At 42.5% G+C, this 24,934-nt stretch overlaps 1 protein-coding gene across 6 annotated transcripts in view; it reads right to left on the bottom strand.

Moving 5' to 3' along the window:
- The window catches only part of TSPAN18 (tetraspanin 18), a 120,156-nt gene that overhangs the window by 50,016 nt on the left and 45,206 nt on the right, over positions 1 to 24,934 (bottom strand). For all 6 annotated transcript variants that reach the window (XM_015631116.2, XM_015631114.3, XM_015631119.3 and 3 more), the window contains exon 2: positions 9,257 to 9,387. The gene's annotated coding sequence lies outside the window, so the exon portion shown is untranslated. The remainder of the gene's footprint in view (positions 1 to 9,256; positions 9,388 to 24,934) is intronic.

Raw genomic sequence — 24,934 nt, 5'->3', positions numbered from 1 at the left:
CACTACCACCACTGTCTTCTTCAGGACCTACAACTTAAAATACCCATTTAAGTGCTTTGGAGAAAACAGGCCAGATGCTTTCACCCACTGCAAAACCAACTCCTCTGCCTGGTGCTATTTTGTGCAAATCGATCCCTCATTCAGAAATTAAAACCAAAATGAGCAGCACTGAAAGACACATCAGAGGAGCTCTGATTGAGAAGAAGCCCGGAGCGATGCTGATTGATTAGTCCCAGAATGCCTTTCCCCAAAGCAATAATGAAGTACGTGCCTGGGACGGAAGCCCTGAGTGCTGCGTGGAGACATTTGAACAGCTCGCCTGCACCCACAGACCTCCCTGCCTGAGCAGCCTATTTAAAACAGTTCTGTAAAGCACTACAGACAGGGTCTCTCCTGAAAAAAAACAAACATTCCCTTCCATTCTCCTCCCCTTTAAATCAAGCTCAGACCTCAAATCTGGGAGCACCTCTACTCTGTGTATAATGGTATCTGTCCAACATTCCTCAGTAACAGAATGGCTTGGGATGGGGAGGAGAGGGCTGCTCATCCCAGGCAGGCACAGTACAAGGGATGCAGAGAAGATAAACAATGCCCTTTGGAGGTTTCAAACAGAGCCTACTGCTGGGGCTGAAGGCAGTAATTTTAATCCTCAGCTGCATGTCACTGGGACACAATAAAAGAGAATTAGCAAAGAAAACATATTGTGATAACAATGAGCATTCATGCCTTATTCCTTGACTTGCAGCTGAGAGTATTCAGTAATTCAGAGGTGGATGAGAAAATAGGAACAAGGAAAACCCAGAGCAGTCTCCCTGCCACTAAGAGTGGCAAAAGCAACTCATCAGCAGAAGGAAGAGTAATGCCCTAATCATCATTTTCCTGCCAGACAAGCCCCAAGCTCTTTCAGAAATGGGGCACAAAAAGGAATTTTATATTAACAAAAAACAAATAAAAATTACTCTGCATCAGTATACCCAGAGAGAACATTTCAAGATGATCAAAATATTCTGTTGTTTGGATGGAAAAAATAAAAAAGAAAAACAAAAAACCAAACCAGATGGGAAGTATTGCTTCAGTTTGAACTGGTAGAGATTTATTACAGCATTAAAAAAAATGAAAATTAAACGATACTGTATTATAATTAAATCTTCACATTAATTCCCCAAAGTTTAGTTTAATCAGAGATTTTATTTTTTTACATTTTCTAACTTAAAATACACCATCTACCCCAAACAAAATACCATACAAAACAAAACAAACCTTCTTTTGATAAAATGTTTGGATCTAATTTTAATATGAAAATGTAGGTTTCATTGTTAGATATCAAAAAGATCAGCTTCAGAATCTGAAAGTAAATATTTTAATGTTTATATATATATATATATGTAGCCCTACTGTTGATTGAAACGTTTACTTCATTTTAACTTGATTTTATGAAGATGTACAGTCTCTGTGAAGATTCTTGGATATCAAAGTTTGTGTCATTCTTGTCTTTCATAAAAATTGTCTACTACAGAGATGTGATTCACAGACTTGATACGCACAGATGATTTTCTAGTCACAGGAAAAGAACCATGAGAACACTAGACTTTTCATCAATTGTCATTACTACTGATCAATAGAAAAAATACACAGCAAAGACCCCAAGCAGCTCAGGCAGCATCTTGGGATTAGTTTTGTACACCTAACACTCAGGACTATTGAGTATTCCAGGGGATTTATATTGCTAGTTCTAAGTGTCTGGATTTACATTTAGCTAGGTTGGAGTTTTCCAAATGAGTTCTTTCTAACTACATCTTGAAAAAAACACAAAACCAGAAACCATTTCATCACTGCTTTTTAGAAGTCACCATCACTTATCCCCGTTTCCTGAGATGACTTGTGGAATAGATACAACTTTATCCACCATGTGGTCACACTAAGTCTCCAGGAGAATCAGAGCTTTGCTGTACTGATCTTCAGGTATTTTAAACAACCATAAATTGTGCTCATGTGAGTAGTCTGTACTTACAGTCTTTACTTTGAACATTGGCTTTTGGCAGGAGGACCCAGAATAGCAGAATGCCAACTCCTGGTTCCAATCAGTTCAGAGAGACTTTGGCCTTCAGTGCTGCTACCAGATAACATACAGAACTGGGAGATGGAAAGGGAAATGGAAAAGCAAAGGCAGTCCTGGCAAATAGTTACACTTTCCAGTAACGTGATCCATACATGAATCCAACTCACAGGCCAATAACTTGTGATAAACTTATAGCTCCATTCTGAGAGCTGAACACTTTAGCAGGGGGGGAAGAGAACAAGCTCTTTCCTTCTTGTTAATAGAATCCTTGTGGGAGAAATAAGTTAAAGTTGAGGATATTATTTTTAGCTTTCTTGGAATGTACTCTTGGATATGCTTTGCAGCCAGAAATGTTATAAATGGTCCAGGTCAGTTTGAGGAGTCAAATTCTGCCTTGCCAAACATCCTTTGTACTGCACTGGGTGTCCATCTTTCTCCCTCTAGTGCCAGCAAGGGTTACCCAGACAGCAGCAAGAATGTCCAAGCCTGATAACCCTGCTGCAGAACATGGGGAAACCAGTGGGCTGGATAGCCACAAACTTTAGTATCTTAATATATTAATTATCATTAATAAATTTAATGGCATTAACAGTCACCAGCAAAAAGTGCCAGAAACTGTTCAAGGTGGCAATTACACCAAGGCAGCTCACAGAAAAATCTTCCTCCTACCCTCCTGGGCTCAGGGGCTGGCCCCTGCCTTGCTGCAAGGGAGGGACTAAGCCTGTTAAACCTCCTAGATTCTTTAAAATGTCAAGACAGTGCTACCAGTCCATCTGAAAGCTAGCACCTCGTTAGTGATTGGGCATTTGAAAATAAACCTTTTACAGATGATTAAAAAGGAATTTTGTGTTGCTTGAACATACTTCTTTGAATTATATTTGCACATGCTGCTGGGAGTGTTAGTCCACTCATACACGTGCTGTACTCCAGGTTTTTGGGGAGGAAGAGCTGCAGACAGTCACATGTTCGGCTCAAGACCTCCATATGCTGGGCACTGGAAGCTAAAACAGCAGCACAGCACTGCCATTATAACCCCTCCATCTCCTCCAGCCACAAACTGCCTGCATGTCCCCGCCACCTCAGCTCTCCTGACACTTGCTTCAGAGGAGAACAGCCCTGGATGTCCAGCACAAGCACATCCAAGGCTGCTCCTACTTTCTTATCTGCCAGCAAATGTCAACAAATGCCGTGTCTGCCAAGGATGCGAGTCCCATCCATTAGAAGGTAACCGGAGCATGAGTCATCTTACAAAGGACAAGACAGACATTAGATTATCATCATCTTTACTGGGCACAAGCCTGGCCAGCAGCTGACCTATGTGTAGGCTCCTCTCTCAAAAGAGCTCTCGAGATTTTGCACTAAATAGATGCATCAAAGCAAGCAAGAAAGAAGCCTCAGCTTTAAAACAGGTCATTATTACTCAATAGTAATAATAAACTTTCTCATGCTCTGTGAGTTTAAAAATCAACTAGTTTTCAGTTTATCTTCTTTTTTAATGTAAGACACATAGAAATTTTTTGATATCCAGTTTTACAAGTGAGGCAAGGGAATTTCTGGACTGCTTCTTTAATTTTTTTCTTCCCTTCCCTGTTCCTGTTCTGTCACAGAAAGGAGGAACAACGGGGAAAAATATGAAGATAAACCCTCCAGAATTAAAACTTTTCCATCATCAGATTTCTCTGAAAAGGAATGCAAAGTGCCACAAAGCTAGTTTCTACACAAAATAAAATACATTTCTTACAAGAAAAAGCTTATCAGCTGTTTTAGCATATTTATATATGCTTCCTATAGATGAGGAAGGAAGCCAGAGAGGAATCAAGCTACTTCTCACTGTCAGTATGCAGTCTAGGCACAGAGCTAATAATTGAATGCAAAATTCCCCAAACCCACTTCACTACTTAGAGGGTAATACTAACCTTATTACTGATTTTAGTAGTTATCACCTTTCACTGAGCCCAGCTCTTACTCATAAGCCCAGGAATAAAAGCTTCAAATACAAGCACATATACCCCTCTCATGTATCTGCTTCCTGAGAAATCTCTACAGTAAGAGAATAGTTCTAGCAGCTTTTAAAGTAAGTCCCAGCTTCACTCAATAGTTTTCAAAATGCACAAATCAAAAGCAAATGTGCTTTTGTAGGTCTCAAAATAAGCAATGCAAAGCCTTCACTGCGATTCTCAGTGGCACCCTATCTCAGCCACTCCACCCAGGACGTGGCACAGCAATGAAAGGCAGCTCTGCTTTCCTGTCCTGTCACATTGGGTAAACCTCATTTTCCATTGACAAAGCACTTTACCCATGATAGAGTTAGTCAAAAAAGCTTTAAATTATTCTCTAGCATTAGATCTAAGTGACAGGAGCTTTTAAATTTCTAATGACAATTTCTTTCCTCCTCCATCATGATCGTTTCCATGTTACACAAGCTCCCAACTTCACAGGGAGACAGGCACAGCCCAAACCAGTCCCCACACGCACCACAGTTAACATCAGAAGGATTAGCTGCAGGTTTCTGGGGCAATACCTCTGACAAGGCCAATCCACTGCTGGCAGAACCAGCTCCAGTGACATTTGAGTGCTCTAGAGCCCTTAGAGACAGAAGTGGCAAACACGTGTCCGACTGTCAGCAGCCACTTACAGCGTGCTGAGCCCCTCCTGCAGCAGAAGAGCTGAAGCCTGCTGCTGCCCCAGCTGAGATGCCAAGCGCTGCTCCTCAGAGAAGGCGCTGGGGATGCACGGCTGACCTGGCACTCACCCTTGGCGCTGCTCTCTCCCTTGGTAGCGCACACAACAAACGTCGGCCACTGCAGCTCCTGGGACACTCACAGTGCCAGCACGCTGTGACCAAAACACATGGCCTGGGAGTTTGCAGGGAGCTTGGAACAACAGCTCTGGGCCAGGAGCTTCCCATTTATCTGTGCAGTGCTAACTCAGACGTCCCATGCCAGCCATGTTCATGTCAAAAGTCATTTGCCGCTTCACTGGTAATTTGAGAACCAAGCACATGGGGCACCGCATCGTCCCACACCCCTCGCTGTGATATCTCCTCTTGATACCACAGTGGACAGCATTTAGGAGGCACCAAATTACCTTTCATGAAGAAAAAGCTATGTGAGCTCATTCCCCTGCTGTACTGGTGCCAGCTCAGGCCCAGAATAAAGCAAAGCCCAGAAGGCTTCCCCAGTTTTGTCTCTAGTATAAGTACAGTTTATCATAGAGGAAGATTCTCTTGGAGACTAATTTTGTAGGTATTTGAAAGTAGCACAGCTTCTCCAAACAATTTAATTCACAGTCAAAAGAAAAAATTAAAGAAAATTAGAACTTCCTCAGTATGATATCCGATTATTTTGGTCAATGCAGCCTCCATTTACAGGCTTACATAAAAAACACCCAACCTTTAAAAAGTCCTTACTCCATTTTCACAAAATTGCAGTTTCTTTAGAAGTTGTCAAACTGTTCAACATTTTAATAAGAAAAAAAGTGTATATTGTCAATGCGCATACAGATAATCATCATAATAATATTGAACCATTAGTATTCTGCCCAAAAACATGTTTATATAAAGTACTTTCCCTTTTTCCACTTCTGTAATCACACCTCAGCATAACACAGATTGAGTATTATAACATGATTGTGGTAAATGGACCTCAAAAATTGTTGCTTCTTCTTTCTAAGAAGGAATTGGGTTTTTTCTACTTTAATTTTTAACAAGTTTGCAACATTATCAGTTGTTGAACGGGACAATCAGCAGAGCATCACAAGGAATCAGAAGTGACAGCAACCACATAAAGCACAACTAAAAACTGCATCCCAATTCAAGAGGCTACAAGAGGATACAAAAGGAAGAGTGCCCAAATCTTATGTTCACAAGCACAAGCACACACTCATTCCTCTCCAATAGTTATCTTTTTCCCAGCTCCCAAACCTATGTTTTTCCCACTCCAGGCTCTGCCTCTGCTTTCTGAAGCCAGGGGATTCAGCCTTTTTTGTGCTCATGTTGCTCCAGCTGTTCCTTTGTAGAAGTTGCTAAGTGGTTGTGTTTGAAGTTCAGACTTCAAATAAGCCAGCAGTTTCTGCTCATCAGCAAGGGACAGTTGCACCAGGAAAAAATCCCAAACTTCAGGAGTCCTTTTCCTGAGCTGGTGCATGTTTAGACTGACCCCTGCTACCTGCAGGACTTCAGCCCCCGAAGCACTGCTGCTCTCAGCTTCAAACATTTCATCTGTCTGCTGGGATAACGGGGCTGTGGCCACCCCCAGCAGTGGGCTTGGTCATCCCACAGAGAGCTGCTGGCCCAAACCGCTGCATGCCACTCACTCAGCACCTCAGCTGCAAACATGTATGAGTAAAAGGTAGATTGTGAACGAAAAGGGACACACAGGGGTGCTCTGTGCCTCTGTCCATGGACTGAGTATCCTCGTAAGCAAGAAAAAAAAAAAGGTGAGAAAACAAACATCATTATTACTCATTATTACTGAGTTCAAGATGCAGGGAAATGCAACATCCTCTCCTCCTGTCATGGTAGCTGGACCTCATCATTTGCTATTTAGCTTCTTTGCCTGATCACCTGAACTGAGATAACAGAGACAAAGCAAGTCTTCTGCACAGCCCAAGATGCTATACCATGTGTACCACGGGCTACCACTTTCCTTTTGCCTGGATCTTGCACCAAAACAGAACAACTTTCAGCAAGGCGGGGAAGGAAAAGCAACTGCAAGAAATCAGTTTTTAGAAAGAATGTAACATTATGCCATTTTCCTTATATGGCCACCGGTATCCCATGTGGAGGCACACACAATAGCCAGCTTGGCAGGGGGTGGAGTAAGAAGACAACTTGGGGGAAAAAAAATTATATATATATATATATTCCCTGCTGGCCCTCACCCTCCATTTCCTCTTGGATTTCTTTGTGACTGCACTGAAAGGGGTCAATAGCTCCCAGCTTGAGAAATGCAGCTTTTAAAAGGACTATCACCAGCAACTGTATTTAAAGCATGCCTTTTACTTCACAGCCCCCCAGCTAATGCAAAGCTTTTAAAAAGCAAGCAGCAAGATAAACTTTCAGGGTAAAGAAAAAGCGAAGAGGAGAGGAGAGACGGTGCCTATCTGCCTTGGGTTTACTGAACCTTTCACTGGAATAAAGCTTGCCTGGCAAAGCAGGGACAGGGAACATGAGCTGCAGATGATCCAGAGTGCTATGGATCATTACCCTTTAGTGTCCACTTCCCCATCCTTTAAAGTACATTACAAAACTGCATGAAGCAGCCAAGCACCAAACTGGAAAAGAGTTTCAAGTGATTAAAAACAATGGGAAAAGTAGCACAAGACTCTGTGAGCATATCAAAGCTTTGCAATCTTCAGCGTTAAAGAACTTTGTATCTGACAAACATAGGTAACTTAGGCAAATTTTAGTAAGCTTAATTAACTTATCTTGATAATGAAATAATAATAAATAATAATAATGGACCAGTGGATAAGATTACATTTAGGCTTTCTGTTTGAAGAAATACTTGAGAAAAGTTATGGCATGTTAGAGGCAGGCTTTATTGAGAGGGAGGAGGAACAGGATTGTAACCTCCTCGTTTAGTGCCAGAGGACAGTGCCCATGTGGAAGGCTGGCACATACCCAGTTTTTCAGGACCCCCACTCTCCATTTCACATTGAAGTCTCATTCAAACATCCAATGGCAATTATATTGTGGTTGCTTTCTGTATTAGGATGTTGTTTTCAATTCACTTTGGAAGTGGATGAATCTATATGTCCACACAAGGTATTTGTACAGCTCAGCTGTTGCTGTGCTCTCCAGGTGTAACCCAGTCATCTGCATTCCAGCATTCACCTGCTTCAGAAACTAACTGTTCCCCCTAAAAAAACTTTACCAGATTTGAGGAAAAAAAACATGTAAAACGTCACAGAAAGATGCTCTACTTTGTATTAAATGAATCCAACCTGCTATGATTTTCCAGTTCAGATTTATTTGACTTTATCTGATTATTTAACTGGAGTCTTTCAGTAAACTTTAGAAGAAGCCCACACCATTCATCTAAGATGAGTCTGAAATTCACAGATGGAAAGGTTCAGTGATACCCCCAGCAGCACCACACAAAAATGTATTTCATCCTACCAAATTGTCTGGTAGAAAAGCCAGAGAGACCAGAGAATGCTCCAGAAGCACAGAAGTGAAATGCCTCTTTGGGTCTCCAGCACTGGCAGCATATGACTTTGTATTTAGCCTTAGTTCCCAGTCCTACTATCTTTCTCACAGGCATTCAAATACATTAGTCTGTGCCTTATCAGATCCCGAATTATGATTGTAGAAAAGCTCCTAAGTCTGACAAATGTAGTTCAGAGACGTTTATGGGGCTGTAATGAGTACTGACAGATAAGCCACACTCATGCAAACACGCTTGCAACTGATGTCTGGTTTAACACAATACAGCCCTAAGCCTTCATAATACAGCATAGGAAACAGAATCCTCCCATCACCTACTACTAATTGCATCTGCAGCGGTCAGGGGTTGAAAGAGAAGTAAGCAGATTAATTCTATTAGTCTGTGCAATAGTATCCCAAGGGGACGAGGGAAAATCCCATCATTTAAATCAGGACTGGTAGATGCTGCTGGGAACGATGTTACATACTAGTAGGGGATTAAGAGTTTGGACTAAAGGGCCTCATTTTTTCTAGATCTGGTTTCCATGAGTCATAGCAATTGGAACTGCAAGGCTTTTGTGTTTGTTTTTTTTTCACTTACGGATGACCTGATACGTCTTTCTGAGTTGAAAACAACATTATTGAATTAATTTCTTACTAAACCCCTTCTCCACAACATACATTCTTTTATTTCCTTTTCTTTAAAAAAAAATCTGTTTAAATTAAGCTATTTCCAATACAAAATTATTTTAGAACAGAAGATCTAAGTATTGTTTTATTAATACCTCGTATGTAACATTTTTCTTTTTTCAGCATACTCCCACGCTTTTAACCTATATTTATCTCAACCATATGGGCAGTCTTGATCCTCTGAAAGTACATTTTTGCTGAGAAACCTTCCCCATGCTGTAAATACATTGTATGGTTTCATCCCTACAGACATGGCAGGCAGTGGTGGCAAAGCCCCTCTTGAGCCAAATTAATGGAAAAAGTCATTTGCTCAATCCAGTGCAGGTGACCCTGAGCATCAGAAGCACTGTCTGCCTTACCTGTGCGCTGCTTTGAGGGGACAGGCTTTCAGGGAAATACTTGTTGTCCTCAAGAAGTCAGGCTGTACTGAATATGCATCGGTCAGGATTCTTGCTCCAGGTCTCTAGGACTGTGATCGAGGCTGGTCAACCTGTCAGAAACAGCAAGGAAAATACATAAGACATATCCTGAACCTGAGGAGAAGATTGCCGCCTTGTTTTACTTCCTCCTGCTTGGGTAAAGACCAACTCTTTCTTGTACACCTGAAGGAAAGGAGGGGAAGCATCTCTCAGTGTCCCTGAAGACCCTGTCAAGGTCAGGACTAAAGGCAAAACCTTCTTCCTTACTTTCCAGTTCATCAGGCTGACCAGAAAAGGGCTTTGACCAGAAGGCAGGAGGAGGACAAGACTATTTCCAGCAGAATAAGAAAGAAACAACAGAGTTGCTCTGCATCTTCCCCTCTTGCTCCTCTGCACAGCAGAGGAGAGTCATGCCGAGGAAGAGGTGCTGTGAGTCCCCAAAAGGCAAGTTCCAGAACAGAGGATGGAGTAGTGTGTGATAAAGATAGGTAGGTAACTGTTTAACACACACACACACACCCTTTCTGCGTTGTAGGCAACAAACACGGACCCATCTGATCACCTACTGGATCGATGTTAAACACTTACTCTGAATGGAGGGAGCCAGAAATTATTGAGGATGAAAAAGAAGGCAAGGTGATGAAGCTAAGAGGCAGGCAAAGGTGGGAGGGAGACACCAACAGGTGCTCAAGGGGTGCGAGCAATAAGGCAAGAAAAAGAAGGTAAATCGGAGACTGCAGAAAGGCACAAAAAGCCAGTGGGACAGGAGAAGGGATCATGCCAGGTTGTGTCTGTTTTCTACTTGCAGAAATCAGCCAGACACGGGGCACAGAGGTGCAGCCATCACTTTAACTGAGCAATCATTCCATAACAAGCTCCTCTCTGGAGAACAGCAGTGAGTCTGGATCTCGTTCTCCCTGACAGCCCCAGTTCAGATATGAAGATGGCGCCATGTAAATCCATTTCATGATATTAATTCTCTCCTCTCTAGTCTACCTTGTAGCTTTGCTTTCTTTTGAAGCCCAAATCCTCTGCCCTGGCCAGCCACTCCAGATCTCAGGGCTAATACCAACTGCCCATATGAAACATCAGGTAGCATCTCTGACCCCTCTGCAACACACAATGCTTAGCACTTCCTTCTGGATCAAGATGAAAAGCTGGGAGAGGAGGTCTTGTCACAGCAACTCCACTGAGCAGCTCCATAAGACACTGTGACAGGGCTGCAGCAGGACATGTCAAGCTCCCCTTCTCTGTCATGCTGTCTGAAGATGACAGCCATACTGAGCTGAACTGCCATTTGTCAATCCAGGGATTACAAAACCACCTACAAGCCAGCTGGAAAGTGCTAATGTCACAGCAGACCACATGAAAGGAAATTCCTCCCACGCACAGAGTATCAGCCCTCTGTCAGCAGCTCCCTGCTCCTCAGCACAGAGGTGTTATTTCACACTTCCCCAGGATGAGAGGGAGGGATTAGTGGGAACACAGGGCCATCGGTGAGGAGTGCTCTGCACCCTGGACACTCATCTTACAGGCATATAGAGGAGCAGCATGGTCTAGTGGGCAGAGCAAGGGCCCACCAAATGGTACTTGGGCAGATGTTCTCCGTGCCTGTGTCTCCACTGGACTCTTTCAGCACTTCCAGCTGTGGCTCATCCTCCCATGGGTGTCTACAAGACTCTGCTCTGTACAACCTGGCATTTCAAAGACACACATACCAAACACATCCTGGTTTCTTTGAAGGTGAATATTTGAGAGGTGCAAGTGTTTGTATGTAGGAAATGCACATCCATATACTTCTGCACAGGATAAAGTGCCTGCTGCCTAACAAAAACATATCCTACTGAACACAGTCCTAGTCATTTCAGACATAAGGTATTGGATATTAACTCACAGCCTTTGAAGACAGTGAGGGAGGGGGAAAAAAAAGTTTATTCACGGCTGTAAAGTGATCTGAAACCACAGCATGGGAAGTGTCATAGGCAGGCATACAGAGAGTCATCAAAAGTTTGATTCAATGGCATCTTTTGTAGCAATTTTCCCTTTCCACTATGGAAGTCCTGTCCATGTAGGCAAACCCCATGCATCCCCTATTACTATTCCAGCTGATGTACCACTGTGATCAGAAGCAGGGGGCTCTAATATATTTAAGATCACTAATAATGTATTTTGTCTTCTTTGTGTGCTTGCTCAGATGAGAGATTTCAATCATCTCCATTCAAGGAACATTAAGAAACACAAGATATATCAGGTCATATAAATCCTCCTCTCCAGTGAAGGATTATGACTCTCCGCTCCCCCCTGCTTTGTTTATATGTAATCCAATTGAAAGTGTTTCAGGCAGCAGGAATGTTCTCCTTTCCCTCAGCAGACTCCAGAAAAGTCTGACAGAAAGCTGTCTTAAAGACTTGTTGCATGCATAAAGAATCTGCCTGGTTTGTTTTTTTAAGAAATGTGATTCCTTAGTATCTCACCAGAACAAAAGCAGTAGCATGTGAGAAATAAAGAGCAGGTTTCTTCTCCAAGGTTGATGCATGGGGACAGAGACGGACAGCAGCACTAGAGGATCCAACACTCCTCTAGCCTACAGGTGAATATTCAGTGGAGGAGTAGGCCCAGCGGACTATGGATCATCTGGGCTCAATACATTTTTAATATGAAAACAAAAATAAACAAAAGCTTAATGTGGAATTTCTCCCGGTTGTTGCCCCGGTCTGATATTGTCTCTAATCAGTGCTGGCTGCTATCAGAGACAAGACCCTGGATTAGACATGACCTGACCTGGACTAGCAGCTCAGGGGTGCTGCTCCCACAACAGCCCCACACCCTTGGGGCTTTAGACTCTGCGGCTCCTGAGTTTGATTTAAGGGGCACAACTGACTCTACTGGAATTAAGTTTCTAAAAAAAATTTTTTCTTTTAAATCCAACCCTCGTCACAGCCTTCTCCCCACCTCAATGTTTCTATGCTTTGGGGCTCCTGTGGTGGTATATTTTGCAAATGACACTTTTTGTATACGTGGTTGTATAAAGCTACTTAATCAAGCATAAGCAACAAGAGTTTGCACTACATACTGACACAGACATCAGGAGGAACACAAAGCATTCCCATTTAACATTTTATGCATCAGAAATAACACCAAAACAGATGTAAAGCAAGGCAGCTCCTCATTACTTAACACAAATCTTTGTGCATTAAATACAAGGGAGCTGTGGAGCTGGCATTAGCTTGACAGATGTTGAGATGAGCTGCACCAGAACTGAGCATCTCAGCCTGAAACAATGCATGCTAAAAAGGCGCCTGCTTATTGTTTGATATATGTATTTATTTACATAGACAGCTTGCTGACATGCTGAAAGGTTGGGGAGAGTGGTGTAGGCTGGCATTTTAAACTCTCAGCAGGCATTCAGCAAGTGGTTTGTTATCCTTTGGTCATGTCACAGGCTTTCATTTTATTGCTGAGTGGTAGCAAAAGGGGGTAGCAGGGAAGGAACCAGGACCCCCTCCACTGGGCAGACTCCCCTCCAGGAGCTTGCCCTTAGCTCACAAGGCAGCTTATCCAAGCTCAGCCTCCACAAGCATGTTGCCCCTAGGGCTCACCCTCCATTTTCTGGGGCCTCTGTGCCTTTGATACAGACATGAGAAGAGGCTCTGAAAAGCAAGTCAAGCATAGCTCCTTGTGCATAAAAGGAGATCTTTTTTAGCAAGAAGGAAAATTAATTAAGTGGGTAAAATCCCACAGGTTGGAACAGCAGCTGAGGAATTATCTTTCTATCAGGTTGGTAATGAGGACTAAAAAACCTCACACAAACATTAACAGCTTCATATGGGCTCATTGGCATTTCAGATCAGATGTGAGATTTGGCATTCCCAGGAGCACCAGATGCAACTCCAGTTACAGACTGGGGCAAAATTCATTTTGGCCTGTTGAAAACAGTCTTGTCACAATGTATGAAAATTAAAGGTACATATCTATCTACACAACAAATTTTTTCCCACAGAAATTATGCCCAGGGAGAATGTAAGTCACAACGACCAATGCCTCAGGCTGATCTGACCCACCTCTGAAACCTGAGTTTAGATATACAAGTTTGTGTGTGAGAGAGCTCTTCAACATGCTGTGGGGAGCAGCCAGCACACATCTGGGTGCACATCAAATGATGTGATCAGACACTGGCCAAATCCACCATCTCTACCCTACTGAATTCACAGAATATGCTCAGTCGGCAGGGACCCATCAGGATCATGGAGTTCAACTCCTGGCCCCATGCAGGACATCTCAAGAGTCTGATAGTGTGCCTGAGAGCATTGTCCAAATGCTTCTTGAACTCTGTCAGGTTTGTGCTGTGTTCATTTCCCTGAGGAGCCTGTTCCAGTGCCCAAATACCCTCTGGGTGAAGATCCCTTTTCCTAATATCCAGCCTAAACCTCCCCTGACTCAGCTTCATGCTGTGTCCTTGGGTCCTGCCCCTGGCCACAAGGGAAAAGAGATCAGTGCCTGCCCCTCCACTTCTCCTTGTGAGTAATGAGGTCTCCCCTCAATCTTCTCCAGGCTGAACAGAGCAAGTGACCTCAGCTGCTGCTCATACAGTTTCCCCTCCAGACCCCTCACCACCCTCACAGATCTCCTTTGAACAATCTGTAATAGTTTCATGTCTTTCATATATTGTGGCACCCAAAACTGCACACAGGGCTCGAGGTGAGGCCGCCCCAGTGCAGAGCAGAGCGGAACAATCCCCTCCCTCGTCTGCCTGGTGATGCTGTGCCTGATGCACTTCTGGACATGCTTGCCCCTCCTGGCTGTCAGGGCACTGCTGACTCATAATCCACTTTCTGTCCACCAGGACCCTCATGCCCCTTTCCTGTGGCACTGCTCTCCAGCCTTTTGTTCCCCAGTCTGTCCACACAGCCAGGGTTGCCTCATCTCAGGTGCAGAATCTGGCACCTGCCCTCGTTAAACTTCATATGATTGGTGAATGCCCATCTCTCTAATCTGCCAGGTCTCTCTGCAGGGCCTCTCTGCCTTCAAGGGAGTAGACAGCTCCTCTCAATTTAATGTTGTTGGTAGACTTAATTAGTATTCCTTCAAGTCCTGAGTTCAAGCTGTTAATGAAGATGTTGAGGAGGACGGGGCCAGGGATGGAGCTCTGCAGAACCCCACCAGTGACCAAATGCCAGTCTGATGCCATCCCATTCCCTATAACCCTTTGTGCCTGAGCTGTGAGAGCCAGTTGCTCACCCATCACATGATGTGTTTATCCAGCTGTGGGCTGGGTGTTTTGTCCAGAAGGATATTGTGAGAGGCAGAGTCAAAAGCTTTGCTGAAGTCCAAAAAGATGACACCTACTGGCTTTCCTAGATCAGCTGGGTTGGTTACCGTGTCCTAAATGGAAATGAGGTTTGACAAGCACCACTTTCCCCTCATGAAGCTGTGCTGGCTGTGACCAGTGACTGCATTGTCCTCCAGGAGTTTCCTCACCAACATTGCTGGCTGCTTAACTGTTAACAATCACAAATAATATTTAATGCTAACAAAATAATATAGATTTTTTTTCCCATGCCCTGAAATGAAAAAACTACCTGATCAAGGACCAAAGGCAAGAATGTCAATCATGTTCATGGTAATCACTGCAATAGGGAATCCTACCACAAAGAAGTCATGTGGCCTACTGAGCACCATGCTGAACTGTGACAAACTATTCAAAGCTACATTTCAGAAATACTTTAACTTCCCTGGCAACTAAGGCAAAGGAATTTGTCCTCTCCCCCCCAGTAAAATAAAGAAAGAAAAAAAAAGCTTAACTCGTGGCCATCTTTCCCAAACATGCCTTTGCATATCTTTCTGCCCCTTTGTTACTGTTCATATCACAAGAATCCCTTGAGGTCCCACAGAACCAAGCTTCTTACTGTGTGCAGCATAAAAGCTCAAAAAGCTAGCTGCCTAAACAAATAAAAAGCAGGAAAAAAAATAGTATTTCCCTTGTTACAGATGGGAAGCAGAAATCCAGAAAGATATTGGTGGTAAAGATCAGGCAAGAAGCCAGTGAATTAACTGGGAAGAGAACATCTTCAATCTCAAGCTTATTCCTTCAGTGTGGAGATCACTGTTTCTTCCTTTCTTGTTCTCCTGTTTTTCCCTGATTTTTTTTTTTTTTTTCATTTTACAGCTTGTAAAGTTCATCCTTAAAAGGAAAGCTGACAGGCTACTGATGCTTCTCATTTTCATGGGGAGGAGATTTAGGGATTCTGAGGTAAATGCACAAGGAATTCTTAGCTGGCACCCAAATATTGCCCCAAAGAGGCCAAATGGCCCCTGTTTAATGAATAAGTGCTGGCAGGTGCTGTTAAGTGAAGTTTTTTAATATACCTAATCATGGGGCCTTCAACTCACCAACTCAGAGCCACTCTAGTGCAGGGATTTCCAAGGCAGATGTTTCATATATTACCCGTGTGTCATCAGTCAACAGACAGGACAACCCTACCAGATGAAAAAATTATTTTGAAATTGCATGGAAATGAAAGATGTCTCTTTCAAATGTTTCACTAATTAGCCAGACTTACCAAAGGCTAAGGATAATGGAGTATTTCCCCACTACGTCTGCCTCTCATTAATTCAAATGCCCTCTGTGCCCTAAACCTATTGGAAGAAGAAACCAAGTGCATTTCAGAGCAATAGGATTAAATTACCTGCCCCAAGGAAGCAGGTTGCCTAACAGAAGCATTTGCAATATTAATAGCTACTTCAAATAATTTTAAATCATCATTTAACCACCATCACTACTTCCTCAGTTTTTCTTGAGTTTGAAATATCTGTAGTGAATAAACAACAGTCAATCTAGCTGGTTTTCAAGTTATTTTTTCTTGCTTGACTCAGAAATGATGCTTTCTGTCAGCCTGAATTGTTAATTTAGGTTTGTTATTGCTGCTCTCTCCTCTTTCCTTGAATAAAGGGCTGGCTGATCCCTGGGATACTGCAGCACAGCACTTGGGTTTTCACACTCAAGCTGTCACTCTATTAGCTCTGACAATCTGGCAGTTTTCTATCCTACGTTTGAAAGGCTCTCATCTATCTCTTGTAGCTTTTTCCTCAGATTCACCTGAGAAGGCACACTGACAATTTTGGGCAGGATGTTCCCAGAATTACAGGAGCATCTAAGGGGAGGAAAAAAGCCAGGCATTCAAGGCAGCACACACTGTATGTGCAGCAAGGGTGTACGTCTATTACAGCAATTCAAACATCTGCTGGTAATGAGGTTAGTTTGGAAAGGCTTTGATTCCTGCCAAGGGAATTTAGTGTTGTTTTCTTGCTCCATGAGGATGCCATGGGCTTCCTCATGCAGTGTTAGAACCAAATATACTTTCATGTATTACAGAGTTTTATGTATAATACATGCATGTGTGATTCTGGCCCTTCAAAAGATTTCCCAGTGAAAAAGCTAATACAGAATGGAGCACTTCATGGAGCTGGATAGCTCTTCAACTCTCCTTTGGAATGCATCATTAGTTCTGCATAACTGATATCTCTGTTTTATCTTCTTCAGATCCCCTTTCTTTAAACAAACTCCAGATTCCCTCACTCCCCAAAAAATGTCTCTTAAGTCCTGATTGTTTTTCTTGAAACACACAATAATTTTAAAGGGCTTAGCAGGAGTATTTCAAGAGGAAAGAGCACACAAAACCCAATATTCAAGTGATAAAGGCCAAAGAGAAAGCCACAGTCAGTTATGGAAAAGGACATGCAATGTTGTTCCATTATCCTCTTGAAATGAAGAGTTAAATCTTACAAAATTCCATTCCCGTGCCTACTACTCCACCTAAATCCTCCTGACCACAGCAACAAATCCATTATATAGCACACATCTTGGCATTTTCATCATGTTCTGAACACCTAGCACATGGTTCAAAGATTTTGGTCCTCCAAAGTAATGAAACTTGTGATGAGCACGTGAAATCAAATTGCTAAGTGCAAAGAGAACAGAAAATTGTTTTTCCAAGACATGGAGGAAACCACCCTCTCCCTTCAAATCCTTCTCTATGTTCCCCACTGAGTGGGTCAGGTCTCCTTGCGCACGTGTTGCATCATTTCTGCATCACCTCTGTGTCCAACCTTGTGCTGTTCTTAACTGCTTCTTTCTAGAATCTGAGGTAGCTCTGGCAGTGCACAGGTACAAGTAAGCCACAATGGAGTTTCAATTTTTGAGAATTACTGAGCTTAACCTCTGAATAAAGGCTATCATGGAAGATACAGTGATGTACAGTACAAGTACATCACCTGTCTAAGTCAAATTAGAGCCACTTTAAAAATTATCAGTGAGTAAACTTCCTGGGAACATGCAAGCCAGCAAAGTCACACACCACACATGGAAGAACAGTTTAATTGGCTTGGATGGAAATCATGCTGTCATTGAGCAATAGGGTTTTCCATAGCAGAAAACTGAGTAAAGGCAGAGCTGAGCCCTACAGAAATAGCTACTAGATTTTCAACTGCCAGGAATCAGATGCCAAAACTTAAATACTATTAACAACTTAAATCTTGAAGGCCTCAAAAGGGTTTCCTCTGACTGCACAACAGAAAGGCACCTATTAATGACAGAAAGCCTGTAACTGGAAGGAATTAAGAACATACAGAATCAGCCAAACAAAGAGCAGCACAAGATAAAGAGCTCTAAGTTAACACCAGGCAAAGACATCCATCCATCCTATTCCTCTCCCAGAAAAAAAAAAAAAAAAAAAATTGGCATAGAGCTATGTTTTTTCTTTTTCTCTTCTACTCTATGTACATTAAAAAAAAAACCAACCAAAAAACCAAAAGCCCAAACAAACACAAAAAACTTTCTGACTGCCAGTCTTTCAGTTAAGAACAAATCTGGCAGAATTCTTTCCTGGAATTCAGTGTCAAAAATGTTCAAAACTTCAAAACTTTTCAATGGTCCAAAAGAAACACGACCATCAGTGCATATATTAGCAACTCCAGCACATGTTAGAAACATAGGGATGAGGTAATTGTTTCTTTAGCTAAGGCTCAGTTGTATGAGCACCTTATAGCCATTTTTGTGATGTGTGGCATTCAGCAGAATTACAGCACTTCAGAATGGACTGACTAGGGAGAAGGCAGGGATTAATTTCTTGCTGGTATTTTCTGGTGATGGTGCTTTTAAGGACTCATACCAGCTTTCATTACTAGGGCATCTTCCCTATTTGCAAATGTTTTTCATCAGCAGCTTTCCCCCCGACCCATCCCACTCTTTCTCTCTTCTGTCCTCTCATTCAGCTGTTTAAAGAGCTAGTAATCAAAACCAGTGCAGCATAATGGAAGCTGCAAGTATGGAGATGCTCATGCAGTTTTGATCAAGGACAATTGTTGTTATTATATGGTACAATACTCTGGAGATTCTGCTACAACGCTGGATGAATCCCCAAAATTCTCCCAGAACTAGAGAAATGGGATGCCACCCCTCTGAAAGCTGCAGAAATCAAGCTCTTTGGCTCACTGTCACAGTGTGTCAGCAAAGAAACATCTCTCTCTAGCTTTCCCAATTATTAATACAGTTATTAAAATGTGAGACAATGTTTTCTGTTGCAAAAACACTGTATTGTGAGAGAATACCCTTTCAGCGGACTCATGCAATTAGAGAAGGAGCAATTCTGAGCCTTGAGTACAAGAGAAGGAGGGATGCCAAGGGAAACTACAATTTCATTGAAATTGAGGGCAAAACTGTGTCTGCAATAGGCCCATAAACATATCCCAAACAGATCTACAGAGGCCAGCTTCACAAAGTTTTAGAAGTGGTCAGTGGTTTGGGGATGCATCAGTACAAATGTCTCAGTCTGGGTGTTCAAGCCTCCTGAGGCAAGAAATACTTAGCTGTTTCTGAAAATCCTGGCACTCTGGAAGTGTTTCAAATGAAACAAAAACAATCTGTCCCACTCTCAAAACTTTACACGTCACTGACATAAAAGATGGGACTTCTGCCCTGCTCATTAGCCCACAAGGTTAGAAATGCTCCCAAAATTCCACACGTGCTGATATCCCTGTCTTTCCAAACCTGTAATAGCCAAAATGCAACTTTTTACCAGCCTGAATAATAAAGAAGGGTTCTGACTCTCAGATTTCCTCTTGACAAGTGGAACCCAAGGCTATTCCTTCCAAGACTCTGCATTCTGTTTTTCTATTACAGAGCTGCTTGCAAAGATATGTCTTGAAAATAACCACGTTTTCATGTCTTGAAAATAACCTTATCTTTTGCCTGACCTTCCCCCATGCTTCTTTCCTGTAATTTCAGCTTCAGTTTTTCTTTTCAGCATTTAAACAAAGGGCACATCTGCAATTCAGCATTTTGCACAAGCCTAGAAACAGTGAAACTGAGAGACAGGGAAAAAGAAAAGACCAACACTACTTGTAAAGCAGTTTGGCAAGGACAGTGCGAACTAATATAAGCCTGTTGGCCTTACAATTGGCAACAAGAGCTTTTACTAGTACTTAGCTTTTAACTGCAGCATTCCACAGGAATCTAGCAGAGGCAACATCCCAACAAATTAGGTAGGCACTGCCATCAGGAAAACATGACAAGGAAACAACTGCACAAAATCTCTCTGCTTCATTATTTGTCTTGGTCTCTTGGGCCACACAAGCACACAAAAAGACTTCCAGATGAGCTGTGGCATAGCTCCTATGACAGCTGCTCTGGACAGACAGCTGTATTTCATTTTGGGTGGAGTTAGGTGTTTAAAGGCCCTAAGAAAGCAGCTCTTAGCTGCAAGATGCCAAAGAGAGCTCCTGCAAGGGGAAATTTTTGTTCCCTTTGCCTCACCTGGGGAAAGCTGCTGCATATAATCAATGGTTACCTAAGTCATCTCTAATGTCTGGCTACCAGCTGGCAAGATACAGCAGTCTGCACAGAGCTCGAGCTAGGACCATGGAGGAGCTTTCTATCAGAGAAATGCTTTTTGGCACATGGAAAGTGAACCCAGCAACTGGGAGAAAGGACAAAGCCTTGGGAGGCTGTGAAACCTTGCTCTTTCACAGTGATGCTGCAATCAAGATTTACAGCCTTTGAAAGGTTTCTCAACACTTGCACAGCCCCAGCCCATCCAGGCAAATTATCAGACACCTCTTCCAAGGCACAGGCACACCAGTCTCAGGACAGTAATGGGAGATGCAGCATGTGTATCCCTCACCTAAGTACACCTCAGAGTCAGCTTGCCAGAGTTTTTACATGCTGCTAAAGCACTCAGAATACTCCATCTCCTAGCCACAGCAGAAACCAGCTGCATTTAAATTAAAGGTTGGAAAGAAAACTGTGGTTCGGGCACCAGCTGCCAACCCAGGTAAAAGCAGTCAGAGCAGTGCTACAGCACAAGTGTCCACAACTACAGGTTTCTTTCCCTCTTGGGCCTCACCTCAGGAACAAGACAGGTGGAGAAAACATTTGGATCACTTTGGGCTTTGCTTCCTCAGTGTCTCCTCTGAACAGCTGCCACAGTGTCCTGCTGGAACCCAGGGCCAGGAATCCCCTTTGCCTGTCTCCACAGCTCACTCTCAGGGCAGTGGACTGAGGTTACCAGAGGTTAACAAAGGTCAAACAAAATAATCAGTGTCAGCTCTGCCAAGTGAGTTGCCTACCTGTAAGAGAAGAAAACCCTCACTAAAAGCAATCACAGTGTGCAGGAACTACTCTCAAGCCCAGTTAGTGCTCCACAGGGCCCTTCTCCACGTGCAGGTCTTTCCAGAGCACTGCAACCAGAAATTCCAAGCTGAACAAGAAGCTTTTCAAGGCAGACATTAAACATTCATTTGTAATAAACACCCTCCTGAGCCCCAGGGACCAGTGAGAGGTGTAGGGAAACACAGCAAACAGAATCCAGAGAGGCCAGATGCCTTGCACTGTGGTTATTTGGATATGTGAAGAAAAATAATAGAAGTGTTTTCAAAATGATCCATGTACTAAGAAATAGCAATGATATTTTTTATTTTGGACACCTTAGCTCTTCAAGGGCAGTTTTCCCTTATCTCTGAACAGCAAGAGAGCATGGTTCTCACTGTTACTTTAGAAATGTGCACAAGAATTTCAGACATGCTCTCTGCTTTCCAGTGCAATCCTTGGACTGAAATGTCTCCACACTTGCAATCATTTTATCTCTACAGAGCAAGGGGCAGTTGGGGACAGCAGGGGAAAAAGGGATCTGTAAGACCACAAACCAAAGAGTGGGCTCATGAGAGCAGCTGGCTATTGCTCATTTAATGGCTCTGGCTTGTCCAGTTAGTGTTGGATTTTATTTGTCTATTGATTTTATGTTCATGGTACTGTGGTTTTAAACAGAACTCCGGAGTTCTAGCAACATATAACAGGAAAAATATGCAAAATCAGATGGAAGGACACATGTAAGGCACTCTGCAACCATCACTGAAGGTAGAGGTCACTATATGCAATTTCCACAGGAAATGCTTAGAACTGAACAATATATATGTATGTATTTTTCATAAAATTACTTAAATTCACATATGCCAAAAAATATTTAAATTATTAATATTTTGAGATCATAGAAAGAAGATGGGCAAACACAGTGAAACTAATAAAAATGCAGCTGAGTGCATAGCTGAAGCTTTACAGCAAATTTGCTCATTTATGGTAATGTCCACTGTGCATTAGCATTTCCATAAATACTCAGCAAATAAGATTAAAAAGGATTGTTTCAGTTTCTGCTGATAATCAAGTGCTAAAGAATGGCTGCAGAATAAGAATTTTATAATTCAATGCAAATATTCGTGCAAGAAGCTAGATCCTATGAATTATATGCATTTAGTCAGGGAGCAGAAATACTATTGTGTGACCTATATGTCAAAATACGAACTGAATCGTGCAGCTGGAAGCTGAACACTTGAATACCAGCCACTGAATACTAAAAAGGAATTGCTTGTAAACAATCAGCAAACCAAGAAGCAATCTATGAATAATTTCAAATAACTCATGCAGTTGAAAAGTCAGTAAGTTATTTGTAGACAGTTTGTCAATAGAAGAACTCACATAAAAATGTATTTTAAAATTTCTACAAATTATCATGTAGATATCAAAAGAGCATTTATGATTCATCATGAAAAGACATAAGTAATTATACCAGGGGTTGAAAAGGCATTTTCTTTCTGGTATTATATTCGGTAACCAATCAGGTGCATTAGAATAATACTTTTAGTTTAATTCCTCTGATCCCCAAGGCATAAGCCATTAGTGTGTGATGGAGGCATGATGATGAAACTTGATGGCTGAGTAATCTGATTCGCTCTCACCAAATCTGAAGCAAAATCTGACGTCAATGAATCTGTACTTGAATGTACTAATGTCATTATTCAATCTCATTCCTGCAGGTGACCATACCAGATAACAATTTCATTCTCTTGATTTGGAGAGGAGTGTGACACAGCACAGCCCTCTTTAATCCTTTAAAAATTTAAAGCACCTGATTTGCCACCATTGTGCACTTGGGAGAAAAATAGACCACAAGCCCTCCTAGCAATGTACTGTCCAAGAGCTAAGAGCTGCAGGACAGGGGTCTCAAGCTGTACATGACAGCTGTAAAAAGAAGACTGGTGACCTTCCTGCACTGCTAAATCAATTATTTGTTGAATTATCCACAACAGTGCGCAGAGAGGCAGCAAGCAGTCACCAACAAGCCTCAATCCCTCAGGTTCATGGCAGCAGTTCTGGATGGAAAATTCATGAGCCTCCCAGTTTGTGAGAAAAACAGGAGGTTATGGAATACAAGGAAAGCTGGCCCTGTTCAACTTAATGAGATCTACTCTGGGAGCAAAAGGAAGTACATGTTTAGAAGGGTCTTATTCTGAAGGAAAATTCCTGTAGCTACAGATCTTGTAAAAACACTAAGTTTCCTTAACCTCACTTACAAAATGGCAGGAGCCAACATTGCTGCAGAAATTTTGCAACATTTTAAAGTTATTTTATCATTCTGCTTCTCTCATCAATTTTGATCTTCATTTGGTTATTACACCAGTTCCTCTACTGCTGTAACAATGGAGATCAGTACGTGACATCCTTTGTTTCACACAGGAGCCTTTGCTTCCTTCCTCTTGACCTGAAATTAGGAGCACTGCAGTGGATGGTCTGAAAGGAATGAATCACATTGACTAAACAACCCAGTTTGCTAAATCACAGAAACCAGGGCAGTAGAAGGGCGGAACCAACCTCCCTTGCACAGAATTTGAGGGTTTTGTGATTCTACATTGGGTCACGTATCTTCATTCCTTTGGGGTTCTACCACTTGCCCCTCCTAAAAAGTTTACACCTCAACAGTGCAATGTATCTCCACAGCCTTTCATTAATTACCCATTTGGGGAAACACCAACAACCATGAGACTCGTTGCATTTCCTGAATGTTTCACGAGTGGTCTCAAACATACGTACCGTTTCCTTCAAGTCGGGTGCTAGATCACACAAAGAACTTGCTCTCAGGTTTTTCTTGATATCTCCCCAAAAGCAGGAGGCCAACCTAAGTAAATGGTTATTTTTAGCTAAGTACTGCTTTTCCCTGCAGTCGTACCTCGCCTTGTCCACATGAGCTTTACTGGCAGTAAATGTTGTAACAAGGACAGATTACACTTTGCATTAGCACATCAGAGGGGTTTAACGAAGCCTTCAAACAAGACTGATGTATTTGGAATTGAGAGCAACACAAAGCAATTGAAAAGGACAGGAGAGCTGTCACAAGTATACTTTGGTTTGGTGTCCAGCATTTTGGAAGTGGCTCTGGCACAGCTGTCTAGTCAAGATTAATCACACTTCTGCCAGCACTCAGCCAGGCTTCTGTGATGTCCCTTCCCTGGACACTCTTCTCCTGTTTGGGTCAGCAGTTAGAGGAAATCCTAGGAAAACAAGCACCTCCTTTGGGGCTGTATTTAAACAAACAGACAGCTCCTCCTGAACAAATGCCACTGTCATAAAGACATCCAAATCATTTTTCAACATTTCACAACGTGTTTAAGGAGGAGAGATGCTGTCAGGCTGAAAGGCTCAGGCAGCAGGCCATTAGGAACCAGCCACACTTCCTGGGGTGAGGGACTTCAACTCTTTTCTGTACAGTTCTTGCCCTCCTACCTCTCAGGATAAAGCAGCAGTGTAGCTGTTTCACACCCCCCAGCTGCAGAGGCTGGGCAGAGTCCAGGAGAACCCTTGGAGCTCTCCCAGCCCGGGCAGGGCTACAGGCAAGGAAGATCCTAACCTCATCCTCCTGTCATGAGAACACCAAGCCAGTACACTACAGTTTTGGAGCCTCACAGAAAATGGATCTTTTAAAAATGAATAAAACATTTTCCTTACTTCTAAAAAGGAACAGTAACACCACCAGGAAAAGCAAGTAATTCTCAAAAACTTTACTGTGTCCTAGAGAAACAAACAATTTTATTATCTCTTCTCTCACTAATGTGCCCCTAACCTATCCCAGCTTCACAACTACATTTTCTCCAACAGATGGTCCAAGTGATTAACATAACTTTGCTAAACTTGGGAAAAGTGTTCTCAACATGTATTTATTTAGTTTCAAAGCCTGATGCTTCTATTTCAGATATGAGAAACCACATTTACATGTTTAAAAGACTGCCTCTCCCAAC

The sequence above is a fragment of the Parus major genome, chromosome 5, assembly GCF_001522545.3.
Source record: "Parus major isolate Abel chromosome 5, Parus_major1.1, whole genome shotgun sequence".
Classification (NCBI taxonomy): domain Eukaryota; kingdom Metazoa; phylum Chordata; class Aves; order Passeriformes; family Paridae; genus Parus; species Parus major.
This window is presented reverse-complemented; position numbering and strand designations above follow the sequence as displayed.